Here is a 10,711-nt window from a genome sequence, read left to right on the forward strand (position 1 = left end):
AATTACTTTAGAGGAATCGATTGGTATTATATTAAGGGCATTTATTTGATTGTTTAATCCATGGAATAAGAAGGATATTGGGGGAAATCAAAACCTTAACTACGTTCTTTCTTGATTTTCAAAACCAAATTTTTTTCCTTCGTTTGCTTTAAATTCTGAAATTACATGTTATTGCTTGTTTTTAATTTCAATTTTTTTCATCTCAAATTCAATTGTCCAACTAAATTGTTGTTAGCGAACAAGTGCATGAAAACCAATGCTCGTAGGAACGATCTACTACTCAGTACACTTTTATTACTTTTACGACCAGTGCACTTGCCCAAGCGCAACAAGTTTTTGGCGCCGTTACCGGCGATTGGATCCTTCAACATTAGAAGAAGCTAAAAGCAATCTAGATTGGGCTTTTTATTTTTCTGCAATTTAAATTTTCTATATTTATATAATTTATTTTATTATTATTATTATTATTTGTTTTGTTTATTTATTTATTTATTATTTTTAATTTTTTGTTATTTATTTTTGTTTATTTTTTTCATTTATTTAGTTTTTATTGAATTATTCTATTTTCTGGTTTATGCGAGGTGTTGTTGATCCAAAATCCTTGCAATTCGACCCAGTGATTGAGAGGACAACTAGAAGGCTCAGAAAAAGTTCAATAGAAAGAAAAGAAAAAGAAGCTTCAAGCTCGACGGAACCTAAGGAAGAAGCCATGGCTGACAATGATCGAATTCAGAATATTCCAAGAACCTTATGAGATTTCATAACTCCAGCTCGAGTTTCGCAGACGACGAGTATTGTTAGACCAAACGTGGATGCTAACAATTTTGAGCTCAAGCCCTCATTGTTGAAACTGATTTAAAAAGATCAGTTTGCCGAAGGAAGCACAGAAGACCCCTGCATTTATCTTGAAAATTTTCTGCTTTTCTATGACACGTTGAAGATGAATGGAGTCTCTCGTGACGCCATCTTACTCAGGCTCTTCCCATGTTCACTTAAAGAAGAAGTAAGAGATTGGTTGCGGTCATTGCCTCAAGGAAGCATCACCAACTGGAATGACTTGGCGACCAAGTTCTTAGCTCGATTTTTCTCATCTTCAAAGATGGCAAAGCTCAAAGCGGATATCACTTCTTTTGAACAAAAGGAGAATGAATCTTTACATGAAGCATGGGAAAGGTTCAAGGGGCTCGCACTGAACTGACCCACAAAGAGACACTACAAGAAAATCTCACAGATTGTATCAATAGGTAATGTCTCTTATTATTTGGGTGTGTCTTTCTCTAAACCTGACGTTGTCGTATAGACCTGTGCTCTGGAAGGCTTGCTTTGATTGTATATCTTGTCGGCCTGAAACATGGAGACTCGTAGGTATACTCTTGGGCATGCCCTAAGGACTCAGGGCTAGTGTGACAAGCTAAAGGAATTCGACAATCTCTGTGAGAGATTAGGTTATCCGTGGACCGGTGAAATCGGGATGACATTTACGGGACTCGGGAATCTATGCATAGTAAAGGAGTCATGAGATGGCCTGTTCTTTAGAGTCCGTAAATGAAGATTCCCTGTTTCGGCAAAAGCTAACCCTAGACCGCAGGAGTTGATACGTTTTCCTTGACCTAGGTCAATGGGATGGATAACCGAGACGAAAGGATAATTCACACTGTAACCAAATAGGTATAACGGTTAACCATTTGATGAACTCAACTAGCTCTGGGACAACAAAGCATTGTTATTGCTTTGCGTTGTCATTATATGGATTGGGCCTAATGGGCCCAAGCCCATTTATGTCAGTGGTTATGTTGGGCCTGATGGGTCGCACATAAACACCTTAAGTTGTCTTGAATTCTAGCATTTGTGTTTTGGGCCCAATAAGGCATAATGGGCCTAAGTTGGAAAAGCCCACATATTGGGCCAAGAGAGAGTAGGTGGCATCATGGGTCATGTTGGACTTGATCCATGATGTAACCTAATTAATTTAAATGTTAAATTAATAAAATTAAATTGAATTCTAAATTTTGAATTTTGAATTTGAAATTTGAATTTAAATAAAATTAATTTAAATTCTAATTTCGAATTTCGAATTTGAAATTGGAATTTAAATATAGTCATTAAATTAGATTTATTGAAGATGGAGAAAATAAAGGAAACCAATCAATTAGATTGATTAGAAACAAATCAGTTGGCTTGATTGACCAAAATAAAGGAAACCAATCAATTAGATTGATTGGAAAAAAATCAATTGGATTGATTAACCAAAATTAAGGAAACCAATTAATTAAATTAATTGGCTAAAATTGAAGAAACAAATCAATTGGATTGATTGACCGAAATTAAAATAAACCAATTAATTATATTAATTGGCTGAAATTTGGAAAACCAATCAATTGGATTGATTGGATAAAATTAAGGAAACCAATTAATTAAATTAATTGGCTGAAATTGGGGAAACCAATAAATTGGATTGATTGGATAAAATTAAGGAAATTACCCAATAAGATTGGGATTTGATGAGGGCGCTGATTTGACCTAGTCTTAGTTTAATGAGTCACCACATCTATATATAGCCCCTCTTCTTCCTTAGTTTTGTATCTCTTCTTCTTCTATTATTTTCTCCACTAAAACCTTAGCCAACACACACATCAGTGTGGCGGCTATCTCTCTCTTGGAATAACCAAAGGCACTACCCAATCTTTATTCTTCTCTTGAGTCTAGCAACCTCCATTGAAGGAGATTGGGCATTCGAAGAAGTGTTCTTCTCTTACAAGACAACAAGGTGGTGTGGATTTCCATCGGAGGACTTGTGTTCTTCAAGTCTGAAGAATTGATCAAGAACGCATTTGATCAGGAATAATAATCCTAATAAAGGTATCTACTTTAAACCCTAACATGTCTATTGCATGATTCATGGGTTAAACATGATTGAGGGTGGGCAAAGGTTGCTTCTTCCGCATAAGTTTTTTTAATTTTTCCCTCTTTTATGTTCATGGCCTACAAAAGGAAACTTACACTATGTTCGGTCCTAGAAAGACCGTATTGCTATACCGTATGGTATGCGCTCAGAGATACTGTATAAACTGATGATTTATACTTAGCTTATAGACGATGTCTCAATCAATGCGCACAAGCAATAGGCTTATAGCCAAGACGTGGGTGTGTGCACAGTGTTGACAGTATTAGTAAATAGGTTAAAGTGTATGTACCTGGGGTCTTTAACCTCATATTTATAAGGATTACCTCTTGGGCTTGTGTAAAATCTCCCAGTTGTTGTAGGATTTAACTTCCTTTCTGTTGGGATAGGGACTCTATCCTTAGCAGCCTTACTGTTTTATATTGTTAGGATAATTGGGTAGTTATCCTTTAAGGGATCCTTGGGTAGGTGGTTAGGATATGGAAATATTCCATAACAGTTGCCCCCCAGCCCGGAAGTTCGAAAGCTCGGACTGCTGGGGTGCCTAAGTTTGATTGATAGGTCGACCCTACGGAGGTACTATCATCCTGCCTTGGGTCTGGTGCGACTACCTCTTCTTTGTTTAGCTTTTTATATTGGCTTCTTTTCTCTTGAAGTCTCTGAGTGGTGAGGTGGTGTTTGCCTTTTTTTGACTTTGAGCTCGGCTTCTTATACCATAGCTTTCTTTAAATTGACTTGGTTTTTGCCTTGCCTACACTTTTGAAGGCAGTATATTTTCCTTTCTGATTTTAGCCCGGCTTAACGTACCGTGGCTTTTCTAGACTTTTTGCCATATTTTGTTTGAGCCCGGCTTCGCATACCGCCTCGATTTGTCTTTTATCTTAAATTGGGGTGTGATCCTTTTCTACGATCACGATCTCTCCAAATTCGTCTTCTCGGATTTGGGTGTGATCCTTTTTCATAGAATCACATCTCTCCAATTCTATCTTTCTTCTTCTTCTTTTTTTGGATCGGGGTGTAATCCTTTAGCTAGGATCACAACTCTCCAATTTCATCTTCATTTTTATCTCAGATTGGGGTGTGATACTTTTCTTAAGATCGTATCTCTCCTTTTCTGTCTTCATTTTGATCTCGGAGCCTGAAACTATGGCTTAGGCTGAGTTGAAGCTCAAGGCTGAGGCCTAGCTTTTAATGAATTTAAAGCCCTTCACTAGACTGAGTTGGAGCTCAAGGCTAAGGCTGAGCTTTTAAACTTGAAGCCCTTCATTGGGCTGAGCTCAAAGCCGAGGCCGAGCTAATAAATTTGAAGCCCTTAGTTGGGCTGAGCTCAAGGCCGAGGCCGAGCTAATAAATTTAAAGCCCTTAGTTGGGCTGAGTTGAAGCTCAAGGCTGATGCTGAGCTTTTAATCTTGAAGCCCTCCGTTGGCCTGAGCTCAAGGCTGAGGCCGAGCTAATAAATTTGAAGCCCTTCGTTGGGCTGAGCTCAAGGCCGAGGCCGAGCTAATAATTTTGAAGCCATTTGTCGGGCTGAGTTGAAGCTCAAGGATGAGGCCGAGCTTTTAAACTTGAAGCCCTTCGTTGGGCTGAGCTCAAGGCCGAGGCCGAGCTAATGAATTTTGAAGCCCTTTGTTGGGCTGAGTTGAAGCTCAAGGCTGAGCCCGAGCTTTTAATTTTAAAGCTCTTTCACTGGGCTGAGTTGGAGCTCAAGGCTAAGACCGAGCTTTTAAACTTGAAGCCCTTCGTTGGGCTGAGCTCAAGGCCGAGGCCTAGCTAATAATTTTTATCATCTGAGACCTTCTACTCAATTTTTATCTTCCTAGGGTTGTGTGCATGGCTAATTACCATTTTGCCCTTTCTTTGTATTTTGGCCTAATCTTCAGGATTTTCACTAATCCTTCACTTAAATACTCACTTAATATTTTAAATATTTAATTTAGAAATGTGAGGTGTTATAATCAACACCATTTTCCTCCCTGCAAAACATCTTAAAAAGAAAATTAAAAATTAAAAAGAACATGAAACTAATTTATCCTAATTCTAACAATTGAAAAATACGAAATTTAAAATTGCAATAATTTAAAATACTGAAATTAAAATTCATTTAAATTAAAAACTTCCTAATTAAATTTTGGGCTACCTCCCAAAAGCGCTTGTGTTATAGTCTTCAGCCTGACTTCTTCTTTGGATTCAACTCGGCTCAGTCAAGGAGATAATGGTTGTCTCCTTGACATTTTGATCTCCCCAATAGTGCTTCAGCCTTTGTCCATTAACCTTAAACGTGGTCCCATCTTTTTCATTCATAATTTCAATAGCTCCATGGGGATACACATGTGCAACCTTAAAAGGTCCTGTCCACCTCGATTTTAGCTTGCCTGGAAAGAGCTTGAGCCTTGAGTTAAATAGAAGGACTTGTTGACCTTGCTCAAATACCCTTGGAAGGATCTTGTTATCATGCCATTTCTTCATATTTTCCTTGTAAAGTTTGGCATTTTCATATGCATTCATTCTGAATTCTTCCAGTTCATTTAGCTGTAGCATTCTCTTCTGTCCAGCTGCTTGTTCATCCAGATTCAGCTTTGATATCGCTCAGTATGCTTTATGCTCTAACTCAACAGGTGAGTGGCATACTTTGCCATAGACAATTCTGTATGGAGATGCACCTAATGCTGTCTTGTAAGCAGTTCTATATGCCCATAGTGAGTCATCCAATCTGAATGACCAGTTATTCCTTGAAGGATTTACCACCTTCTCCAAGATCCTCTTGATTTCTCTATTGGACACTTCAACTTGCCCACTGGTTTGAGGGTATGTTGTAGCAATCTTGTGCTTTACTCCATATTTGGCCAGAAGATGTTCAAATTGCTTGCTGCAGAAATGACTTCCTTCATCACTTGTGATTGCTCTTGGTGCGCCAAACCGTGTGAAGATATTATTTTTAAGGAACTTCCAAACCACTTTGGAGTCATTAGTGGGTAATGTTGCGGCTTCTACCCATTTAGAGACGTAGTCCACTGCCACCAAAATATATTGATTTCTAAATGAAGGTGGGAATGGTCCCATGAAGTCCAGCCCCCAAACATCAAATAGTTCAACTTCCAAGATAGGGTTGAGAGGCATTTCATGTCTCTTTGATATATTTCCAGTTCTTTGGCACCTATCACAACTTGAAACAAAAGTATGTGAGTCTTTAAATAAAGTGGGCCAGTAAAAACCTGATTGCAGCACCTTTGCTGCTGTTCTGACTCCAGCATAGTGGCACCATAGGGAGATGAGTGACAATGTTCAAGTATAGATTGCATCTCCTCTTCCAGTACATATCTTCTCAAGATTTGATCAGGACCTCTCTTAAATAAGTATGGTTCATCCCAAATATAGTACTTACAATCATGGATGAACCTCTTTCTTTGCTGTGAGTTCTTATGATTTGGCATTATTCCACTCGCCAGAAAGTTTGCTATATCAGCGTACCATGGTGCTATAGCATAGTCAATAGCAAACAGCTGTTCATCTGGGAATTCATCCTTCACTGGTTCTTCATCTACTTCTGACCTTCCATCATCCATCCTAGATAGGTGGTCTGCAACTTGGTTCTCTGTTCTTTTTTTATCTTTAATCTCCAAGTCAAACTCTTGAAGCAAAAGAATCCAACGTATCAATCTTGGTTTGGAGTCCTTTTTGTCCACCAAGTATTTAATGGTTGCATGGTCAATAAAAACAGTCACTTTAGCACTATATAAATAAGATCTGAACTTTTCAAATGCAAAAACAACAGATAAAAGTTCTTTTTCAGTGAATGTATAATTAAATTGTGCCCTTGTAAGTGTTTTGCTAGCATAATGGATAGGATGGAACATCCTTTTTTTTCTTTGACCTAGCACTACACCAATGGCACATTCGCTAGCATCACACATGATTTCAAATGGTGCAGTCTAATCGGGTGCAACAATTATAGGTGCTGTAACAAGCTTCTGCTTCAATTCTTCAAATGCTGCCTGTTGGGTGGTTTGCTGATGGTGGAAAAATATAAGTTCTGATCGGGGACATTCTTCTGTTCTTGCAGACACAGATTCGTCCCTCAGTTCCAACCCAAGTGCGCAAGTGCACGCATCAATTAATAAAAGGAGTATTAATGCCCAAATTATCGTTCCCACGAGGATAGAGTGCTAGTTATTGTTTTATGACTGTTTATAAAGAGTGAAAATGAGAAGAAAAGTTAGTAAATGAACTGTCTGGTCAAACGTTCCCTACTGTCTTGACAACGTTCCTCAGGAACAGTAGGTTCAACTGATGGAAAACAGTTGCTAGCTGCGTTATGTATGTGGTCCTTCCTGTTTAGAAGAAGGTGAGATAACAATCATTGGAGTTTTATAAGTACTAAATAAAATTACTGAAACAAAAATAACTATAATCAAGAGACAACAGGGTGGTGGTTAAAACAGTTTAACAGAAGGAACGGATTCACTGCTTCACTCTTAAAGGGGCTATTTTCTTTGCTCAAGACTTAACACCTTTTGGCTTTGTCCCAGTTTCTTTGCCTGCCAACTCTGATTCCTCAGCTCAAGGTCGAGATGGCTCACAAGTTTCCATATTCCTATGGCTCCCTTGACTCCAACAGGTACTTAGTTCAGAACCTTAAAATGGACGAGTTGGCCCCTTATTCCTAAGGTGACCAGTAGCGTTTTTGCCATGACATCTACCTTCCCCAATGGCTAAGCTGTCTGAAATCCCTTCCTTATGGAAGTTCCTTTCTTAGTATGTACCCAATTTCCATTGGCGCACAATGAATATAGCTTACTCAGCCAAAGAAATACAAAAAGCTTCGGTCAAGAGTTTTGAAAATAGTTCTTTAAGAGTTTCACAGTTTACCCGTTCCAAAAAGAAACAGAAAATGGAGAAAGATAGGTAATTGCACGTGAGGAGTCTTGATGGTTGTTTACAGAAAAGGGAAGAGGGGTTGTCGTTTAACTATAATTACAAGTGAAAATTAAACTAAGTTCCTAACTACTACTAAGTGATCTCTTCCTTTCGGACTGCAAATCCTCCAGGATTCGATAATGTTTTTGTATGAGGGAGGTCCTATTTATAGCTTGGAAGAGGAATGGCAAGACTGTAATTCCCTTAGAGCTAGTTGCTTGAATGAAGGGATGGGACGGTGGCAGCAGAGTGTGAAGCTTGCGTGAATTGCTGAATGGAACAGGGTTTGGTGATGATTAGCCGTTGTTTGCAGGCCTTCCCATGTTTTGCTTCTGTTTTCAGCCAATGAGAACTCTTGATTCCCTGCTATTCACATTTCCAGCTGCTCAGTTGGTGCACCGCCTTGCTTTTTAGAAGTCTCTAACTCTACGTTACCTGCAAAGTGTACAGAAGCATTAAATGAATAGAACAGGTGTATTAAATGTGTCTCAGTTCATTCCCCTTTTAATATATTTTAAAGGAATACGTTACCATCCGTTCCCCCACTGTGTTTATGTCACAAATGTGTAAAACAAGTGATTTTCATGCTGAAGTTGTTCATCAGATGAGGGAACATATGGTATTTTGCCATCAAAATGGGCTTAGATGGGAACGAATTTACGTCCCATCAAACACCCCAAAACTAAATTGTTGGTTGTCCTTTAGCAACTCAGAAATATTGTATTGGTATGCCCAATTTAAAAGAATAGCATAACAGAAAGGAACTTGAGCCAGAGAGCAATCACGAACTTTTCAGAAAATGAACCACTCTTCATAGTAAATAGTAAGAGGATTCTTCCCCCAGATAAGAGAAGGTTGCTGATCTTTTGTCTCACTGTCACTCATGGGTTGGTGTTTGCTCTGTCCATTCCTGGATGTGATTCTTCAGAACTTGCCTTTCTGCTACGTTCCTATGAAGTACAGTTGTCTTCTGTTCCAAGGATTCTTTGTTGGGTAAGTATATGAAAATGTGGAAGAAGTGGTGGTCTGATTTGTGGGACCAAGAAACGTTTAGCTTTCGTGTCTTTGAACTTGGACTTTTTCAATTTTTGAGGGAACACCTTTTCTTGAACCTTTTTCCCCCCTTTGGAGGAAGGTTTTCTGGTTTTTCTTGAATTCTTTTGAATGGTTGTTCCTCTTTTTTCTTATTGTTCATTGTTGATTACGCTCCTTGTTCTTTTTGATTGACCAGATGGTGTATGATGGAGGTGAGGTGAGTTTGTGATTCTGTTTTGATCCTTGACAGCAGAATTCATCTGTCTTCAACAGTACTTACATCGTTAAGGCAAGCTGAGAAATTTCATTGTGATTACACCTCAGGAACGCTCTCAAAAGTAGGTGTTCGGCATTTTTTCGTTCCTTACCAGTTTGAGTTCACACAGATCAGCTTCTTTCAAAAATCTGAGGATTAAATTCCCTGCACTGTTTCTATTTTCAAGTACTCAGAGAAAGAACAAGCATGATTAGTCAGTGCCAACAGTAGAAGGCACAACGGGTGCTGTGCTGGGTTCATCCACTGGTAGTCTGGATGATGAGGGCATGGTCACAGCTTATTCCTCCATCAGTGGAGGAGTTGCCATCCCTTCTTCTTCTGCCAAAGCTCTGGCAAGGGCTTTGTCCCCAGATGTATCGGGACAGATGACAGGAAATGACAGAGGGCCCTCTAGATTGATCTGCCTGGGGCCTGCGGTCTTTGCTTTCTTCTTAGGGGGTTCTATGAGAATCCTCTTTCCTTTGTCATTTTTCTTCTGTGGCTGAGCCTCTTGCTGAGCCACTGATGTCTCTGCAGCAGATGCTGCTTCTTTGTCTTTTTGTCCTTCTCCTTGTTGTTGCCTAGGAGAGGGTGGCGGGGTGATTTTTTGTAGTGGAGAGTGAGCAGGTGGTGGGGATGGAATGTCAGAAAATATAGAGTCTGAGCTGCTTGGGGACGTCTCCTTTGTAGCTGGTTTTGGTGCTGACTTCCTTCCAATCTTCAGCCTTTTTGCCAAAGGATCATTGTCTTCACTCTCCGGGTCAGAGACGGTGATAGGCTTTGCAGAGGATGCTCCCTCTGTATTGCTATTGAGAACCCTCTTTATCCTCTGACTTGAACGTTCCCCTTTTCTTGGGGGAGGTTTGACAGGAGATTTCTTCTTGCCCTGCTTGCCATCAGTAGCAACAGGGGTATCCTTCTTCACCTTGGTAGGAGGAGGGATGGTTTTTTTGGCCGGAACGTGGCTAGAGGAAGAGGATTTTGTAGGGGTGGTCTTGGTGGTCTCCTTCAGTGAGGCCACAGATGTTTCCTCCTCACTATCTCTGGTGGGGGAACGTCTGAGATTGGCAGGAATAGGTTGGGTGGTGTCAATGTAGGTTCTTTTAAGACCGTTCCAGGTCTTAGCATCAATGATAGATGCCACCTTCGTGGTGTCATCTGGGTGTTGCTCTACACCAGCTCTCCTGCAGAGTTTGGTGATGAGGCAGGGGAGGAAGACCTTAGTCCTCCTTATGTCCCTCTGCAAGCTGTTGTAGATGAGGGTTACTGCATCAAAACGGATGTGCTTGATGATGCAGTAAATTTGAACTTGAAGTCCCCAGCTAGCAGAGGCTTCATGAGAGGTGGGGGTGATGTTGGAGTTGGCAAACAGTGCCCAGAACCTGGCTATGTCCTTCATGCTCCCCTTGCAGAGGGACCCTTTGTAGTAGTTTGGATTGTCCAGGGCTACTGTCTGCTTCAGATCCTTCTGAAATTTGTACAGCACCCTACTATCCAAATACTCCTGGTATGGACAGTTTGTGACAGATGGAAGGTGGAGTACTTCCTGGACATCAGCGGGGGAAAATGATACTTGTTTTCCCCTCACTGTGACCACATCAGGT

At 40.1% G+C, this 10,711-nt stretch overlaps 1 non-coding gene across 1 annotated transcript; it reads right to left on the reverse strand.

The window, feature by feature from the left end:
* Positions 1–1,105: 1,105 nt before the first annotated feature.
* Positions 1,106–1,213, reverse strand: LOC133317377 (small nucleolar RNA R71). The gene has a single exon (XR_009752302.1). It is a non-coding gene; the product is annotated as a small nucleolar RNA R71 (small nucleolar RNA).
* Between the last annotated feature and the right edge of the window lie 9,498 nt (positions 1,214–10,711).

The sequence above is a fragment of the Gastrolobium bilobum genome, unplaced genomic scaffold, assembly GCF_033153095.1.
Source record: "Gastrolobium bilobum isolate Gb01-03AN ecotype WA unplaced genomic scaffold, APGP_CSIRO_Gbil_v1 utg24797, whole genome shotgun sequence".
Lineage (NCBI taxonomy): Eukaryota > Viridiplantae > Streptophyta > Magnoliopsida > Fabales > Fabaceae > Gastrolobium > Gastrolobium bilobum.